Source organism: Mercenaria mercenaria, chromosome 2 (assembly GCF_021730395.1).
Source record: "Mercenaria mercenaria strain notata chromosome 2, MADL_Memer_1, whole genome shotgun sequence".
Taxonomy (NCBI): domain Eukaryota; kingdom Metazoa; phylum Mollusca; class Bivalvia; order Venerida; family Veneridae; genus Mercenaria; species Mercenaria mercenaria.
The window spans coordinates 88,734,927-88,756,463 of record NC_069362.1 but is presented as its reverse complement, the minus strand read 5'-3'; the positions used below and the strand labels follow the sequence as shown (position 1 = coordinate 88,756,463).

General features: G+C 33.8%; 1 pseudogene; it reads right to left on the bottom strand.

Moving 5' to 3' along the window:
- Positions 1-1,970: 1,970 nt before the first annotated feature.
- Positions 1,971-21,159, bottom strand: LOC123562357 (uncharacterized; annotated as a pseudogene).
- Positions 21,160-21,537: the final 378 nt, after the last annotated feature.

Sequence of the window (21,537 nt, the reverse complement as noted above, 5' to 3'; positions counted from 1 at the left end):
TGCATGAAACTTGGTCAGAATATTTGTCTCGATCATATCTCGGATTAGTTTTTATCTGGATGACGTGGGGTCAAAACCTAGGTCACCAGGTCAAATCAAAGAAAAGGCCACATTTTGTATTCAATATTCATAGAACTTGGTCAAAATGTTTGGTATCATTAAGTACTACATGATTTTGAATCTGGGTCATGTATGGTCAGAAACTAGGTCACTTGGTAAAATCATGGAAAAGCTTGCTTACACCCTAGAGTCCTCTTTTTTGCTCCAATTTTCACGAAACTTTTTCAGAATGTTTGTTTTCATGAACTCCATGACGCGTTATATTCATGGTCATGTGTGGTCAAAAACTAGGTTACTAGGTCAAATCAAAGAAAATGCTTGTTTACACTCAGGCCACATTCTTTAGTCCAATCTTAATGAAATTGGCCAAAATATTTGTCTCCATGAAATTTCAGACGGGTTAATAATTGGGTCCGGTTGGGTAAAAAACTAGGCCACTAGGCCAACTCGAAGAAAAATCTTGTTTACACTCAAGAGGCCACATGTTTGCTCCAATCTTCATGAAACTTTGTCAGAATGTTCAACTCCTTGAAAACTCCGACGAGTTTGAATCTGGGTCATGTGGTGTCAAAACTGGGTCACTTGGTCAAACATGTTTACACTGTTACGGTATGTTACTCTGGTGAGCGACCTAGGGCCATCTTGCCCCTCTTGTTATTTGTTACTGTGGATTTCCGTCTTATGTCACGGATACTTTTACTTTTGTGTTTAGTGTCAAACCGTCAAAATTATATGGCAACTTTCAGCTTTTGTTGGTGCCGTAAAAGCCCTGGCTCCTTTGGCATTATTCAAGGCATAGCCGGACACCTTGGTAGAACCACTGACCTTCCGTAAGTCCTCACATTAAATAATTTTCACACTCAGCAAACTTGGTCACGTAGGTCCCTTTGGATGTTTAACTTGCACACATATTATGCCTTCACGCACACAATACACACCCACACGGGAGTAAGGGAGAGTTTGAAATTTCATACATGTGTTTAGAAAACAGATATTTTATTAACTTGGCAGATGGCTCTTCATTGCATGGAATTGTAATCCATGCAACTTACATTTTAAAAATAGACATATAGACTGCAAATGACACGAATGTTTTAAAGAGATACTTTTTCAAGAAAAATATTAATGAAATACTTATTCTGATTAATTTTATTTAACTAATTAAGGAAACAGAGAGAGAGAGAGACCGTTTTGTTAAATGAGAGAGAGAGAGAGACCGTTTTGTTAAATTAAATTTTGCTTTGATTATATCTATTCTTTATGTGGTGTTGCGTAAGCATATGATAAATTGTCCCAGAATCTAATTATTTTAACTTTTCCAAAATAATAAGTAGCATCAAAAAAGGAAATACGGAATGTCATATTTTATAGCGATTTTTGTTATGCTTTACTGGCATACATAGGTCAGGTGAGCAAAAGCATGAAAATTGCGCACCCATATCGTCAATGTAAGCAACAATATGTCTTGTTTATATAAGTTTCCACAATATTTAAAGGATTTAACTTTTTTATTCATAAATTACCTGTGTATCCATTTAATGAAACAGTTACGATTTTATTCTAACTGAGATATTCTGAATGTAATAAGTATAAATTACTTTACAGTGATAAGATAAATCAAAAATTATAACCATTTCCATGTAGACAATCTGGCAGTATATTTGTTCCTGCATCAGATATTGTATTTTCCACTGATGGAAAATACATTGCTAGAAAAAATCATTCCTTACACTGACCTCTCTCGCACTGTTTTTTAACTTTTCCTCATTCAATTCCTAACATCTACCCCACCCACCCATAACAGCCCTGTCCCTCACCCAACCCCACCGCCAAAACAGAAAACAGGTGTTTTCTTTACGTTGTTATTAATATATTTCAAGTAAATGTCTCAAATTGCATATAAAATGGAGTCAAGGTTGTAATTATGTATTCTGATCAATGCAAATATGAAAAATAAAACCCAGTTAACTATAACACAGCATGCAGCATAATTTTTATACGGTTTCCACGAGTTATGGTTTGTGTTGGATAAAGCAAAAATCAGCAAAACTTGTAAAATCTGAGAGAAGCGTATATGACCGCAACTGTTACACGACCGCTATTTGAATCTGGGGCCGGTAAATATTTCGATAAAAGCTAAAAGTTATGTAAGAATTTGTACAGTATGTCCTAATTTTTTAATAAATGTTTCTGTAATAAAATTTACTCATTAAGTCGCTTTCATTGCAACGTGGATTGTAATTCGTACGGTAAACTACAGCAGTTTAAATATGCTTATACAGTTACAATAAAAATGTAACTGTGGCCGACAGAAAATAGCGGCAACAAATGAAATCACACACTCCGAATGGTTTTACATATTTATCGATTTATTTTCGGTTTAGTTTTAGTAAAGTCTCTACCAGCACTAAAGGGAAATAGTCGAGACAAGCATAACGTTAGTAGTAGTAATTAGTCCTAGGTTTGAGAGAAATATATTTCATTGAAATCTCAAAGTTATGATAATGTGTTTTATATCAATCATACTGACTGCGATGCATTTAAAGAGCTGCTGTGTACAATGTTCTATAGCCCTCACAACAAGAATTGAACTTAAGAAGTTTAGGGTACGTTTTTGTTGTTCTATGACATTAGTCAATTTATGGATATTAATAAGTGTCAGAGTAAGGCTAATACACATATGTTATGATGATAAAAGCGTTCACACTAGTAGACATCCGCCAGATTTCGGTTTCTTTTTCTGTCGTGGACACAGTACTGCTCGTATGGCTTCATCAAAAACGGTTTTTAGGCCTTTCTGTGTTAACGCTGAGCATTCTAAATATTTCACTGCATTGATCTCTTTAGCTAATGCTAGACCCTGAAATGATAAATATGTATTGACAGTAGAACACATTATATTCGCAAAGAACAGAAGAAAGCAATTATAGTTTTTATAGATACTTCCTTTGAATATGTTAACATAGAATCACTAAATACCTAGTGAATTCAAAATTAGATAATTTAATTCGTAAAACATGTATTCTACATTTTATGCTCTAAAGATATATTTCTATTGCAGCTTCGCAAACTTAAGGAAACTTGAGAAGAACGAATTGATTGATTGACTGACGGAAGGACGGACGGACGGACCGACCGACCGATTGATTAATTACAAAACAGACATTGTAGTTACTGTAATAAGTTGATTTATGTCATATCAAAATCAACGGACATACAAACCTGTGGATAAGTGAGTGGTGCTAGTTTCTTTTCTCGCAACTTTTCCACGGTGTCTTTGTCATCCCTCAGATCCAGTTTTGTACCCACAAGTATAATAGGAGTGTCTGGACAATGATGGTTCACTTCTGGATACCACTTTAATATATTAAATAATAGTAATTTTGTGTAAGGTAACTTACAATATAGCGCTATTCAACATCGTTTTAAGGCAATGTTGTTACAGCTAAACCTAACTTCGCTAGGCTTCTCATATCAGTACGTATGCTTTAGGACTGTGCAAAGTCACATTCGGCCATTTATTGGATTTGAACCAGTGTCAGTTGGATCGAGGCTGTACGATTCCAAGTTAGATTTATAATAATACCTCGTTTTGAGCACATTTCACTTGCGGTAAAGGGACAGATTATAGCGATAGTGTTAAAAAGTTCGTCACGTTATCTTACGGAAGTTATGTGGTCCAATCTCTGTGTATGCCTGACAAAGTAGAACACAGAAAGCCAGTCAATTCAACCGACAAAGCGTACAGTTGAAGTACAGTTATATTTTACTGAGCTTTCAAAGTTTATATGAGATCATTATTAGCTCAAGGCTAGTTCTATTTAATGAAATACTTAGCTGATAAAATGGTTTTTATATTGAAAAAAAATACTACAAAGGATTAATGCAAACATTAAATTCGATACAAAGTATCATAATTACTAAACGAGACATGGGTAAACAGAAAACAATTTACCTTCGCCCGCACATTTTCAAAACTGGCTGGACTAATCAGTGAAAAGCAAATGAGGAAGACATCCTGAAAAAGAATTGCGTCTTGTATATCAATTATAGCGAGATGCATTTAAAGTATTAAAACATGCACATCATAGTTTAAATGCGTGTTCACTAAACATGCTTTTGGGCTTGAATTTAATTTAATTTCACAATCTTTAAACAACTACAATCTTGTAGAAAAGTATAGATTTCTCCAACAATAATGACAAAAATAAGCGTTTAAGGTCAATCCGGAAGAAAGTGCACGAAATTCAACGAGACTTATACATGTATCTTTTCATTTAGAGATAGCATTGAATAAGGTGTATAAATTTCTTTGATTGGTATCGTGTATATTTATTTTGCGCGTGCTTTTGTTTGTTATGGGTTTAACGCCGTTTTTCAACAGTATTTCAGTTATGTAACGGCGAGCAGTTAACAAAACTGGTGTTCCTGGATTATGTACCAGTACAAACATGTCCGCCGCAAGTAACTGCCAACTTTCCCACCTTCAGAGATGGAAGACGAATGATGCCAGACACAATGTCTTTTATCAAATCGTCACGGAGAACATACGCTCAGCCCGGGGATCGAACTCACGATCCGGGAATCCGTAGGTCTGCGCTCTCCCTATTGAGCTAAGCGGACGGGTGCGCGTGAATAGTATCTCTCTCTCTCTCTCTCTCTCTCTATATATATATATATATATATATATCGCTCCTAAATACCTACCGTTTGTGGGTAGGACAGTGGTCTGAGTCTGTCATAGTCCTCTTGGCCAGCTGTATCCCAGAGCCCTAAGTTTATAGGCTTACCGTCAACCATAACATTGGCAGAATAGTTGTCGAATCTGTCACCAACAATATGATATATAGCATGATTCACAATTTGTATGTTTTTGCAATAATCATAACATGCTTCTACGTACTGTTTTAAACAATGAATTTAAGACATCATGTAAAACATCACGTTTTAACCTCATAGCATCGCAACACACATCAAGTAAATTTATTTTTATCATGTTTATCCTTTAACAGGATATTGCATTTAAGATGCAATATAGTAAAGTAGGGATAACGAAAGACCGGTGGTGACTTCACACTTCATACTTCACAGTTCAAACTTCACACTTCACACTTCATATATATAATGCTTAATACAGATACAAATAATAGGAAAGTCTGAAGTGTGAAATTTGAAGTGTGAAGTTTGAAGTATGAAGTGTGAAGTCTGAAGTGTGAAGTCTGAAGTTTGAAATGTGAAGTCTGAAGTCTGAAGTTTGAAGTGTGAAGTCTTTTTCGGACGTTTTTTCTATTTTTAGAATAACCTGGAATTACCGAGATTGGGCATAATGAAGTAGCATAATGATTATGGCTGAGTTACTTCTGACTCCAGAGGCGTAATTTAAATGAATATCGTATAGTATAATATGTTGTAAGAGAAGAAAATATTAAAAAGGTTTTCCTTTATAAGTCCGTTTAAAAGTACTGTCCCTCGGATTGGATAATTTTGAATCCAGTGGCATGATTTGAATACCTTTAATACTAGAAGACCGCTAGGTAATGCCACACACCATATATCTAATTTCTATGCCTTTCTGTTTTACAGATGAAGATTTTTAAACATATTTTTCCTTTCGTTTACTATGGCAACCACAGTTTTACATTGAATGAAATTGTTTTAGCAATTTGTATGTGCGTCACCCATGTACGATGTTCCGTTTGGACAATCGTGACATTTTATTTAATACTTAACCGCGATGCACGATGGTACGATGACGAAAACGCGATGGCGCGATGGCACGATGAAGAAACAACGATGGTACGATGGTGAAAACGCGATGGCACGATGATGAAATCGCGATGGTGCGATGGTACGTTGGTGAAATGTCAATGTAATATCGCTTTTTCATCATCGTACCATCTCGTTTTCACCTTCGTATCATCGTACCATCGCGTTTTCATCATCGTACCATCGCGTTTTTACCATCGTGTCATCGCGTTTTCATCGTCGTGCCATCGCGTTATCACCATCGTACCATCGTGCCATCGCATTTGCACCATCGTACCATCGCCTTCCGGTGGTTATGGGCAGTGGTACAATATATGTGTCAGTAAAATACAGACTTGATACAATCTCATTTTCACATTGCACTATTAATGTACTTTATACATCCTAACAAGAATAAACTTAGTTTGAATAATACCATGTGACTATTACACTAAATGGTAAATTTCGTCTCACAAAATATATTGAGATACATTCATGTTGACAAAAATACAAGTGTATGGGACTACGCATTTCTAACCGGAAAGATGTGGTACGATGGTGAAAACGCGATGGCACGATGGTGAAACAACGATGATACGATGATGATAATGCGATAGTACGATGATGAAACGCGATATTACATCGACATTTCACCATCGTACCATCGCATTATTGCGATTTTATCATCGTGCCATCACGTTTTCACCATCGTACCATCGTTGTTTCATTATCCATCGTGCAATCGCACCATCGCGTTTTCGTCATCGTACCATCGTGCATCGCGGTTTAGTATTAAATAAAAAGTCACGATTGTCCAAACGGAACACCGTACCCATGTATCATTTCCGTGAGATTGTTTAAAAAATTATTCCAATAGTTTTTTCTCAAGAAGATTTTGAACGGACAGACGACAGACAGTGAATTTCCCTTTATTTTTCGAATATCAACAAGTGATATAATCTAAACTCGAAAAGTCGTTTATTTTCCTAGAACATTCAAAATGTACACAATCAATAATACTTAAAACTAAAATAAGAAATGACATACACATCTATGCCAATACACAATAAGCAGATGACGTCAAGTCACGTGATATTTAATCTACGAAGTGCGAAGCGTGCAGTGAAGTCTGAAGTTTGAAGTGAGAAGTATGAAGTCTGAAGTTTGAAGTGTGAAGTATGAAGTGCGAAGTCTGAAGTGTGAAGTCTGAAGTTTGAAGTGTGAAGTTTGAAGTCTGAAGTTTGAATTCTGAATTGTGAAGTATGAAGTGCGAAGTCTGAAGTGTGAAGTATGAAGTGCGAAGTCTGAAGTTTGAAGTGTGAAGTCTGAAGTTTGAATTCTGAATTGTGAAGTATGAAGTTTGAAGTGTGAAGTCACCACCGATCTGTCATAGATAAAGGATGTAAACTTCATCTATTACATACTTATAGATATATATGAACACGCTTAGTATTACATACTTATAGATATATATGAACACGCTTAGTATTACATACTTATAGATATATATGAACACGCTTAGTATTACATACTTATAGATATATATGAACACGCTTAGTATTACATACTTATAGATATATATGAACACGCTTAGTATAACATACTTATAGATAGTATTACATACTTATAGATATATATGAACACGCTTAGTATTACATACTTATAGATATATATGAACACGCTTAGTATTACATACTTATAGATATATATATGAACACGCTTAGTATTACATACTTATAGATATATATGAACACGCTTAGTATTACATACTTATAGATATATATGAACACGCTTAGTATTACATACTTATAGATATATATGAACACGCTTAGTATTATATACTTATAGATAGTATTACATACTTATAGATATATATGAACACGCTTAGTATTACATACTTATAGATATATATGAACACGCTTAGTATTACATACTTATAGATATTATTACATACTTATAGATATATATGAACACGCTTAGTATTACATACTTATAGATATATATGAACACGCTTAGTATTAATTACTTATAGATATATATGAACACGCTTAGTATTACATACTTATAGATATATATGAACACGCTTAGTATTACATACTTATAGATAGTATTACATACTTATAGATATATATGAACACGCTTAGTATTACATACTTATAGATATATATGAACACGCTTAGTATTACATAAAATTTTTCGCTATTTTTATGAAATAACAATACTTGATTAGTTGATATTTTCTCCACCTTTGTGCGGCATCTCAATGGGTGCCCTTACTGTAGATGAAAGCGCGTTTTCTGTGGTTGACTTAGAAGCGACATTGGTTCGTGAATATGAAATCAATGACGTTTTAACATTCTTATTTCACATCAGAGAAGATGGATCAGTACGATTATTTTTAAATTTTAACAATATCCTTTGAGATAGAAATGTCCCATATTTAATAATTTCATTGTTTCCAAGTAATTTGCTAGAAGTACTTTAAACATTTAACCCTATAAAATCGAGTTTTTGTATTCCCGTCAGACTTCCAGTGCGACATTATTGTTTCAAAATTTTCCTCGACAGTCTTAATGTTATTACATTACAAAAGCTTGTAAATACATCTAACATATAGCATGTTAAGACATTCGCTTTTTATGATATTTTTTAACGTATCAAATACACCACTGCTAAATATTTTTCCTATCTTATGAGTGTGTATTTGTGTTCTACAATGGGAGTGTAGTCGACTTTAGTGCAAGATCGTCGTTGATAAAGATGCTGGTGAAATGATTGAAAAGATAGCTAGATACTTACACTGTAGGTATATATTCCCCCGGAAATGCATTTGTCGTATAGCTGATGAGTAAGCATGTCTTTCCCACAGCACTGGTATTAAAAAGATTAAAGATTTTGTAAACAACATTATATAATACATCAAAATTATATGACTGATATTTTGTAGATAAAATGGACAAACTTTGAATCTAGAATAATTTCATTAAGTATCTATAAATCTATCCAACATGTTGTCTCGTGTATCAAATTCTTTTTTTTTCTCAGTAGTTCATTGAAATATAAATATATAGATTGTATTCATAACTACAACTGTTTCAAATGGTGTGATTTTCATTTCATAATTTTCACTGTTAACGGAAGTACACTTGAATGCGTAAGAATAGAACAATGTAAATAATCGGGCATTCCTTCCGTAATAATATTACATCAGATAAAGAAACAGGAGTACATAAATACCTATAAAACATTAAGATATGTGATCCATGATATATATTGAAGTGTAATATGAAAATAATATTCAACAGTTTTACCAGAAGTAACGTTGCCCAATGCTCGTGATATTGCATGTTAAAACTAGTATAATATAATAAAAAGTATTTTAAAGACATGAAATGAAAAGAAAGTCTCTTTTAACATGTTAGAAATATCTTTCACTTGTGAACACCAGGTTTTTCTTTTTCACTCGTGGCGCAGTATTACATCTGATAGATATTTCACTTCTACATGAAAACAAACAGACAGTAGGTAGAGCTCAATACTAATAGTGGAGAGTTCGCGAGTTCGATCCCCGGGCGCAGCGTAAATTCTCCTTGACAATTTAACAATGCGTCTATTTCTCCTCCACAACATAATTCTTAAAAATGGCGTAACACCTAGTCAAATGAAAACAAAGGGAATGTATATAAAATTTATGACAACAATGCGCAAAGTAAGAAAATAAATATAAGCCAAAGTCTCTCTAATGTTACTCACCCGTCACCAACTACCACACATTTAATCGCCTGCATTGTTTACAGTAATGTTTTTATATTAAAAATTTCCTTTATATTACGTTAATCATGTGATCCATATATAACATATCAAATGTTCTACTCGTCCTACATTTTATGATTTTCTCAAATATTTCGCGTGATACAACAATACTAATACTGTATACGGAAGATGTTAAAGTGTGTACTGAAGTGTTTATAGCTACATGTTGAGCAGTTTAACTTCCTTTTCAGCAGGAAGTTAGTGATTGTAATAATCAAAAAATCGGTTTATAGTTTGAAGTACAGCGAATGTTCAAGTACTTAATATTTATATGTGCACAAAGTTATTACAATATTTTGATAAGTAACTTATGTTGCGTTTACTTGATTTTTAATAGCTATATAATACGCTCTGTCTGTCCCTTTAAGATTTATCATTTATGAAATAGTAAATAAAATCTGTAAAAAGATCCTTTGGAAGCATAGAATGCAACCAAGCAAAATCATAGCACACTCGGTTTGACTGTCTGTTCTTTAACATTGAACAACACATAATTTAATTGTTAAATATAAAAAAGGACCTCGCAAGTTTTAAAGAACTCTGTTATATCTTTTTAAACCGACTGACTCCTTTTTATTTTGTGTGAATTCAATGCTTTAAGCTTCATAATGCATGACTGTATAATTTGTAATTACGGCTGTATGTTCAAATAACAATTTATGCAGTCTTGAATTCTCAATTCTTACCCGGATGTTACAAAACAAAGATATGCTAGATCATGTCAGATAATAAATCTGAGCCGTATTTACTTTACATTTTTTCTGGCCTTATTTGAAAACATTAAACCACAATAACGTTTTTCTAATGGGAATCTATAGGACAGGACATGTTCGCGCATAAAAAAGATTTTACAATGTTATACTATTTAAACTTCTCACTGTTGTAACTTACCTGTTTTCTATCATATTGTCAACTTTACATTGTCGGTGTTTTTGCTTTAAAATATTTATCTATGATTTAAGGCAATTGTTAGGCATTATTTGGGATAATTTCATGTGAAACAGTTTTGTTATTTTATTCAATTTTAAGAAAGCCATATCATAAAAATCGTCATTTACTTGTTTCATGATTAAGAAATATTAAATCTGCTCCTATATTTTATCAGTTAATAAAATATGGGCAGGAGTTTGGATGCGTAATAATTAAATCACGAGTGCGCAGCACGAGTGTTTAATTATTTGCATCCGAACGACTGCTCATATTTTATTAACTGATAAAATTATTGGAACATATTTATTATTTCGATTCTAACAAACGTAAATAATTTGCATTTTACAGTACTACATTTTCAGCGGAAGGCGTCATTCAGATCATATGCAGTTACAATTTACCCCCATGGTTAGAAAGTGTTGCACTGCCAATGGAACGTATAGATATTTGTTCCTTTTTTATTAGAATTTTGAGAAGTTTTTATAAACTAGTTATCTAACAGCTCGCAAAATATTTATGATTAGGTTAGTTGACCCCGTGCTACGAGTTACAAGGTTAACTTTAATATGACGTCACATCATTATGACGTCATTCTTTATGTCATACATTTATGACGTCACCGCTGAATCATAATTGAGCTAATTGAATTCGCTCATTGAGATCAAAACGTGTTTTACGGTCCTACTCGTAAGTCAGTATGACTTTTTTTATCATAATTATGTTTCTGAAATGTTGTTTTCAACCGTTTGGCTCTGAAATAACTGGTATATAATGGAAAAGAAGTAGAATCTCTTATGTCACAATCGTAGGGGGTGAAATGTAACAGCCAACCACACTTTATCGTAGATTCATGTATAGGCGATTTTGCTATAATGTTTATATAGCAATTGCTGCGGATCGTGTTAGAATTTATGTTTCCGTTTGCCGGACCCAGATTTTATTAGTGGACGTCCCCTAAAACGACGTTAATCTGACGATGTAACAAGATTTGCAGGATATATCGGCCAGAATTTTGTAACAAGAGGTCTGGTGATGTTAAAATCCCGGACCAGAAGTGCCTTGTTCTCGATGCTTCCGAGGGATCTACTTTTCAGATTTTATTTATGTTTCTGTGACAAAGTTTTCACGTACATTACTCCCAAGCTGTGTATGAGGAGGTGGGAGATGGGGATGAATTGTCAGTTACTTGTATAAAAATATTTATACTGGTAGAAAATTCCGGAATACTGGTTAAGTAAACTGACAGTCATATACATAAACCAGTATAAAATATCGTCTGTTAAAAACAGTGTTAAACTAAAATCACAAAGATAGAAAAAAACTGCTCAACTCGACATCAGAAAGTAAGACTATCACTTCCTGTTCCATTTAATATTAGAAACCGAGACATCTTTATTTTGTTTCAGAGTTTCGTTTTCTGTTTTCTGTTTTATCGTACGAACTTCCCCCTAGCTGGCTTAGCTTAACTATTGGACAGAACAGCATTTAAAACAGGTTTGACTTTGTGTCCTTATATTTATCGTTGTTTGCTTTGATAGCATAGGGATTAGTTGTTCTTGTTTCTTGAGGTTCCAATTTATACTTTGGGAATACACCGTCTGAAATGGCTCTAATTATAAAGTGGATGTCAATTGATTTGACATGAATATAAATATAAAGATGATATTTGTTTGTTTGAATATAAGATTGAAATATCTTTCACGAGTGAACACCAAATGCAATATTTTCACGAGGGTAAAACAAACAAATTTTCTTTTGATTTCAAATGTTGACTTAATTTACCCATTTTATAGTGTCTTTTCAGTGTAAAAATACCAGATATATTTCACGCTTATATTTCAATAATTCACTGAAACACAAAGTCATGTAATAAATTTCATTCTTATTAAATATTTTCTAGAAACTTATTTTCACATATATATGCCATAAATTTGAACAACATGTGATCGATCTTATATAAAGGGTATTGAATCTTTTGTTTTGTTACCACCGTTTAAATATGCCCGCGACCATATTGAAAGTCATGTGGTTAAGCATATTCTCCATTTAGGACAGGTGCTTTTTCTGTTTTGTCATACAATTAAAAGTATTATGGAAGCCAATTGGGTGCCGGTAAACTGTTGTTATGTCATCCGGTGGTTAAATTCTACTTTAGTATTACTATCTTAAAGTTACTATCCATACAACCATGGAATTAATCTATGCATAAAACCTTTATGGAGCAGAAAGTAAAATGTTTGAATATTCGCTCAAACATTGTTTTTACCATATTCGAGATCGAAAATCCGGCTAAAATCGGTTCAGAAACTATTAAGTTTATAAGTCACATTCGGAAGACTCAGGCTTCTGAAAAGTAATGTTCAACAAAAGTATAACAAAACACAATATAAATAAGACATCCAGCAGCTTTATTTGCATTTTCGTGACGTCTGCGTCCACGATTGCGGATGTTTACGTTTGAAGAGCTACGTGCTGATTTAAGTAATAGGTTACTGTTTTCTCTCTTTACATTACTCGACCCCAAATAGAAAACCGTCATAACTTTGGTTTTCTAGTGTTTGTTTTTGCAGAATGTGTGCTTGTGGTCCGCAAAATATACTTTTTTATTTCGATCTAGATAGTGTGTACTAATAAGGCTGGACGGACACTTTACAGTAGTGTCGACTACAAACCGGAGGGAACGATCAGGCCACTTATATACATTGCAAAATGGGAGCTGCTTCCTTATTTTCGATAGACCTAGGTACCAAAAAATGTAAGTATTATTATGGAAAAGTTTGTGGTATTTTCATTTGCTGAAATACGTTTTATCCGATTCCATGTCTTTTTCCATCAATTAAGCAATAAACAAGTAAAAATGTTTGAACCGTAATAAAAAAAAAAAGCATTTTTTATTTCATACTATCTCCGAAGAAAGACAAGAAAAAGAACACATCATTTTCAATTAAGGCAGCATCTGCTTGTTAACATTGAATTATTGTTATTTTCCGTTTTCGATCCATTAGTAAAATATCTTTTCCGGCTCAAAATAAGACACTATTGAAAATTTCTTTGTTACCCTCTAAGCTGATTACAACATAATAGGTCTATTATGTCTGCAGCTACAATATTTACAACAAAACGAGAACAAATAAAGTACAATGTATAACGAGACACCCAATGATAAAAATAATAATTTTAGTGTCATTACGTCGTCTTTTCACAAAATAAAATATGTTGAAAAGCTGCAAAAAATGAAGTGACAAAATATAAAAAAAAATGACGATAAATAAATACAAAATAAATCTATGCGGCACTGTAGTTGAAATTATTTGAAATAGTTTTTAAATATCACTGACAAACGGCTACTCAATAACCTGTAATATATATGTAATTTGATTAAAAACATATAGATTTTATACTTGCTATAAAGTAGTCAGATGACTACTTAATTAAATTAGGCATGCACTTGGTTGTCTGAATTTTAATTTAAATGTTTTGAAAACGTGAAACTAATTTTACTTCTTTGTTTCGCCCGTGAAACCTTATTTGAGGCCACCAGTGATACAGACACTTGAGAAAGAATGACTGATAAGAATGCATGAAGGACACTTGACGACCTACTTTTTCCCATTGAAACGTGGTTAATCAGATTTTGGTCAACAAATTGATTTGTTAAAAACTTAACAAGCTGATCATTTACAGTTATTTGTGTTCAGTTAGTTGTTAACACCCGTCTCGGATTTTCACCGAAAGTACTTTTTAAATTTGATTTTCCTATGCTGGTTGCCCAACCATGATAGCGTTATTTTAGCATAAGTATAAATTAAACATGAGCTCGTCGAACACGAAATGCCCCCCTTGATGCATTCAGTAATTGCACAAGGAACAGAAATTATATGCTCCCTGTAAACAAAAGTTCATTCTGGTTTAATCTGACCTTGACCTTTAACCTATTAACCTAACAAGAGATTACAGAGTGATCTTGGCGCCATCCACTGAGCCATTTTTGAATGTTCCAAATTTCAAGACTTGTTCAAGGTCAAAATCAAGGTCAAATTTCATTTTGGTACAAAACAATGTGTATGTGGTCCAAATTTGAAAGCTGTAGCTTGAGAAATGTGAAAGTAGGTCACAAGGTCAAAATCAAGGTCAAATTTTATTTCAGAACACAAAACTACGCAAGTGGTTCAAATTTGAAGCCTGTACCTTCAGAAATGTGCAAGTAGGTCACTAGGTCAATCTCAAGATCAAAGTTCATTTCAGTACACAAAACTATGCACGTGGTTCAAATTTGAAGGCTGTAGCTAGAGAAATGTCACTAGGTCAAAATCAAGGTCAAATTTTATTTTGTAACAAAAAACTATGCATGTGGTCCAAATTTGAAGCCTGTACCTTCAAAAATGTGAAAGTAGGTCACTAGGTCAATAACAAGGTCAAAGTTTTTTTCAGTACACAAACCTATGCATGTGGTCCAAATTTGAAGGCTGTAGCTACAGAAATGTGAAAGTAGGTCACTAGGTCAAGATCAAGGTCAACTCATGTCAAGGTTCATCTTGCCACTCAAAACTATACATGTGGTCCAAATTTGAATGATATAAGTTATTGACATGAAGATTCTAAGTTTTTCCCTATACATAAGTCTATATGAACCATATGACCCATGGGGCGGGGCCATATTTGACCCTAGCAGGATAATTTGAACAAACTTGGTAGAGAACCACTAAATGATGCTACATAACAAAATATCAAAGCCATAGTCTTTGTGGTTTGGACAAGAAGATTTTCAAAGTTTTTCTCTATATAAGTCTATGTAAACCATGTGATCCCCAGGGTGGAGCCATATTTGACCCTAGGGGAATAATTTGAATAATCTTTGTAGAGGACCACTCGATGATGTCATATACAAAATATCAAAGCCCTAGGCCCTGTGGTTTTGGACAAGACGTTTTTCAAAGTTTTTTCCTATGTAAGTCTATATAAACCATGTGACCCCCAGGGTGGGGCCATATTTGACCCCAGGGAAATAATCTGAACATTCTTGGTAGAGGACCACTAGATTATGCTACATACCAAATATCAAAGCCCTAGGCCATATGGTTTTGGACAAGAAGATCAGAAACCGTTTAACTGTTCCTGGCCTATGTGACCTTGACCTTTGACCTAATGACCTCAAAATCAATAGGGGTCATCTGCTGGTCATGACCAACATAACTACTAATTTTCCTGACATTAGGCCCAAGCGTTCTTGAGTTATTACCTGGAAACCATTTTACTGTTCCTGGTCACTGTGACCTTGAACTTTGACGTACTGACCTCAAAATCAATAGGGGTCATCTGCTGGTCATGACCAACCTCCCTATTAACTTTCGTGACCCTAGGCCTAAGCGTTCTTGAATTATCATCCGAAAACCGTTTTACTGTTCAGGGTCACTGTGACCTTGACCTTTAACATACTGACCTCAAAATCAATAGGGGTCATCTGCTGGCCATTACCAACCCCCCTATTAACTTTCATGATCCTAGGCCCAAGTGTTCTTTAGTTATCATCCGGAAACCGTTTTACTATTCAGGGTCTCTGTGACCTTGACCTTTGACATACAGACCTCAAAAACAATAGGGGTCATCTGCTGGTGATGACCAACCTCTCTATCAACTTTCATGATCCTAGGCCCAAGCGTTCTTGAGTTATCATCCGGAAACGGATTGGTCTACATTCCGACCGACCGACAGACCGACCGACCGACCGACATCTGCAAAACAATATACCCCTCCTTCTTCGAAGGGGGGCATAATAATCATATTTTGCCTACAATAATAATTTGAATATCTGCACTATTGTATTAAAGTGGTCAAAGATTTGCATTCACAGGAACATATTTTGCCAAAATTAATAAGAAATGCAAGTTCATAAAATCCTTATTACCTCCCTGTATCTATCTCGGTGCGCAGCCGAGATATATTGAAAATAGATGCGTTCTAAAGCTGTCACATTTTCAAACTTGACTTTTGTTCCATATAGTTGAAATATCACACATTAATCAAATACAAATGTAAAACTAGAAATCAAATCGAAACCAAAAGAAATATACTACCTTTTAAATAGTTGTATATTAAAGGGAGGTAATTACATTTTATTATTAAAAAAAAAATAAATAAAATGTACATTTCAAAAGAGGATTTAATTCTATGTAATGGGTCTTTTTATTCCTTAAATAAATCTTTAACAGAATATATGAAAACTTAAAAATGTCGTAAAATGTTGCTCAAATGTGATTGACCACCATTATTTTGTTTTGTAGGGAATATGTAATTACTATACCAAATCATTCATCGTGGAGAAAGTCAAATCGCTCTGGAATGTGTTTGCAATGGTGGTAAAGGTATATGCTCATTTTGAACGAATGAAAAGTACAATTAGTTTCAATGTTCTTGCCTCATCTCCAACTAGTTTGAGGGTTTGAATAACTTCTGGAACAAGTTTAGTGCATTCATTTTGTCTTTAATCACCGCTTGTCACTTGTTTTGTTTTCTTTTCAATAATGTATCACGTCAATAAGTCCTCACCAAATGAATGATTTTTATTCAGTCCCTTTTTCATATAACTAAAGGACTGTTCTGTGCTATGCCACGTAATGTATAGTGTATGGTGTTTTCAAATTTTGTCATTAATAAATGTATAGTAAATATTATTCATCGCACTTCTGCACTAAAGAAATGTACACCTTTTCTTTTTCCTGCACTTTGGTTTCTTTGGAACAAAAACTGCCTTAATAGCTTCATCAAAAACTTGTTTTATACCTTTCTGTGTCTTTGCAGAACATTCAAAATATTTAACCGCGCCTATTTGACGAGCTAGAGACGCGCCCTGAAATTAAAAAAAATATATTAGTCATATTTATCAAATGATGAGACTAACACATTGCGTAACGTTACAATGATTGTTTCCTATAAGCATATGGCCAGTCTATTGCGTCATAATAAACAACAGACTTTTTAGAAGCAACCTGTCTGCTATATATCTCCGCTACAGTTTATTTTTGTTCTTTCCTTGCGATGTGGGTCTGTGCTTGCTATGCTTAGTGCTACTAGGGAGTCGAACCTTACCTTTTTATAAATTCAAATACGACTTTCATATATTCAGTTTGTAATATTTTAGTCCAGCTATTGTTAAAAAAGTTTTGGTTTTGTTTTTATCTCAGACACCTTACCTCAGATGTTGCCACATAATGCCTGTATCCTATTTCTGGACCTTTCTGCTCCCTCAGATCATCTTTTGTTCCCACTAATATAACTGGAGGTTCAGGGCAATGGTGTTTGATCTCGGGATACCACTGTCAAAGGCAAAATCATTTTCGTTATTAGTATATGAAAAAAGAAAAGGGAATAATGGCTGAGCAGTAAGTGATGGTTCATCTGTGCCTCATATTTTTCCTGTTTCAACTTTTCTAATGAACATATTCTTAAATGTAAGCAATGCAACTTGTTATATTAAAAAACTACGACGATTCTTTCAGTTGCCTATACGTGTATGAGATACTGCTCAGAGTGACACACACTCCAATAAATTTATTTATTTATTTTGTTGGATTTAACGTCGCACCGACACAATTATAGGTCATAAAGATAAACAGTCAACATATCTTTATATATGCCTTTACGGGATCTCTATGATCTCCCTTTATAAACTATATAAAACTTATTTCCCACTGTGGTGGGCCGGTATATGAAATGGTGACAAATGTCCATATGCTATTTTACCTTTTGTGTAACATTTGCAAAACTGTCCCTCCTCACCAAAGAAAAACAAATAAGAAAAATATCCTGAAATTATAAAGGTCACAACAGTTACGTTTTATCAAATGTATACATGAAAATTTACAAGATTATTTTAGTATTTTAAAAATGGAAAAACTGAAGCAATGTTAACAGTGTTGTTCGTATCATGTGTGTCTGTTTGTTACCTATATGTTTTTATTATTGCATTTATTTGTATCCGTGTATACGTGTGTGCTCTTGCGGTGTGGACATGTATTCATTTGCGTATCTATATTAAATTTTCCGGGTAGTGTTTTATAGATGGCTGCGTCTTTCCTGTTTGACATTTTTTATTTTGAATAGTTACTTCTTGTTGTTCATGAACTGACATTTCTGATATAAATATAGTGTGTAATTGTAGACAGTACATTTATTATTTAACCTTCAGCCTGCTGGCGGCAAGTGATTCAGCCTTTGCGACCAGAACAGACCAACATCATGGGATCCATTGCCACGAGGGTATGAGAGAAGAGAGGCCGGTTTCTCTTCAATGCTGAGCTCCAAGCAAAGGAGCTACTGGTACCATTTTGTTTACTTCTTTGGTATGACGCGGCTGGGGATTGAACCAACGACCTGCACTCGAAGCGAACGCTCTGTCACTAGGTTATCGAGGCGATCAATATAAGTTTAAATCATAAGTGATGTAAGTCGCTGGATCGGTTGACATAAAAAAATACAATTGAATTACATGTATGCAATGTTTTACCTTAGTTGGTTGAACACGCATATACACTCGCTGGATAATTTTCTCGTGAATGACTAGATGTAACGGTGTACAACAAGTTGAATGCTATGGGTTTTTTAATATTAAAAAAGACTGGAGAAAGCATTTAAATTACTAAGTATATTTTATTTTCACAGTGAGAGTGTGCATTGTATAATGTCGTGGGATTTTAATATCCGACCGTAAGTTTTTATGCTTAGTCAATAGCTTATATCCAAGTAACGGACTTTTAACATATAATTATTAATTGTCAATATAATTAATGGACTTATAAGTATTCACAACAGTCTGGCTTCCTTTTAGGTGTAAATGACTGAACAATGACCTCTTCAAAGGGCAGATTAGAATATTTTTGCAATTTGATCATACTTTATGGTGACATTTTGAAATCCGACATCACCATAAATTAAAACGAAGTAAAAATAAAAATAACAGAGTAGGTTTTTCACTTCTGAATTGAAGTCTGACAGGATATGAACTCGAAGAACAATACTTCTATAATACACATCTAGTATATACATGTGATGTTCATCGACGTAAGATATCATTATGGAGAAAGTTTCTAAAAATGCTTATAGCTTTCTACTCAATCTTCTATATTGATATTTGTAATATTATAACAATAATTGCAATTATGTCCATAAATATTGTTTAAACCAAGATATCAATAAATGTCTTACTGTAAGCGGATAGGAAAGAGGTCTTAGCCTGTCATAGTCTTCTTGTCCTGCAGTGTCCCACAACGTTAGTGAACAGACTCGTCCGTCTACCATTACATTTGCTTGGTAATGATCGAACCTGCAATAATATAAAACTGTGACACAGCACCCATTCAAAAACGAAAATAATTTTACTCTTAATATCCTATATATGGAATCTAAACGAATATCATTTGGAAGCATATAATGCAATGATCAAAGATATTGCAGTTTCGGGTTGATTGAGTTTGTTTATGAATGGTAACGAAATATGCAAAACTTCGAACGCGCGGCTTTTGCGGAACCCTGTTATACAGAAAAATGACCGGACTCCATGATCCCAAAGGACTCGAAACTATATCAACAATGAGTCAAAGTACGTGAAGAATTTTATGTCCCCTATACAGCACTAAGAGAGTTCCTAAAATGTATAAGAATATCCTTTTGAACCCAAGAAAAACAAATATCGGACTGTTTGGTTGTGTCTGCTGTTGAATTGCAATGAAGACGCAACCCCCCTTTTTGTTTTTATCAGGGCGACGAAACAGATGTTGAAACAGAAATATAAACATTTAAAAAAGCATCATTCAAGTTGCTTGTTACGTGTAGACTAAAGATTATATACATCAAAATGCTCGTTTATTTGTTGTTGATATATATTATAAAACATAAGATATAATATCCAGTAGCCAACAGCATAACTGATGTTTAGATACCTAAATATGACCCTTCATAAATCTTATGAACGATAGACTGATTCTGAATCACCATTCAAAACAAAAAATGATTCATATTTGTGTATAAGAAAAATGTACACAATTGAACTATACGATAGGTTGATTAGAATACACCATTCTTATGACTAAACTTCCCTTCAATTGTGAAATAAAATTCAGTAACTGCTCAATAACGTATTAAACAGATGATATTAAATCAAAAAACCAGCATTTTCTGTGTTAAGATATTAAGAAAGACAAATCTGCTTGACATTTGACTTACACTGTTGGAATGTACTCTCCTGGAAAGGCATCTTGAGTGTAACTCATGAGAAGACATGTTTTCCCAACGTTCCTGTAAAACATAATCAAGGTCTTATACTTTTTCAGTTGTGCTGAAACTAACACCACACTAAAGCTCAGTTTGAATAATTGAAATCTAACTTGTTTTAAATGCATTCCCATTTGTTTTCATGAAATTGTTATATGTATCAACACGAATAATTGCCGATGTTGTGCCTGAGTTTTGTACATCAAAACAAGAATCAAAGAGTTCTATTACAATCACAAAATGCCTAGAAGCAAAGTGATGAATCTAAAATGAAATCATTCAACATACCCGTCTCCAACTACAACACACTTGATTGGAAATGCCTGCATTTCTATTCAATAGTACTGCAAACTTTGTTTCTATGTTTATATCGACTCGCGCTTAAAATACTTTAATGAAAATAAAATCATTTATATAATTTCCTGGTTTCTTTAAAATGTCCACAATAATGACGACTCTACAGTGCGTTTCCTCTATGAGATCATCATTGTTTTGTTTTTTGATAACGAAAGGTTAAGGCCACCGAATATGTTTGTTCTGGACTAGGATAATATTTAAACTTTTTGTCTATTTTAGACATTATCATAGTTATTTCATTCTCCTAATAACACTGTTTGAAACAACGATATTCATTAAATGTCCCCGAAATAATGACTTATTGACCACTTATCATATATCTGTTGGTTCCCTGATAAAGATAATATTAGTCGCTTGGCTGCTGTC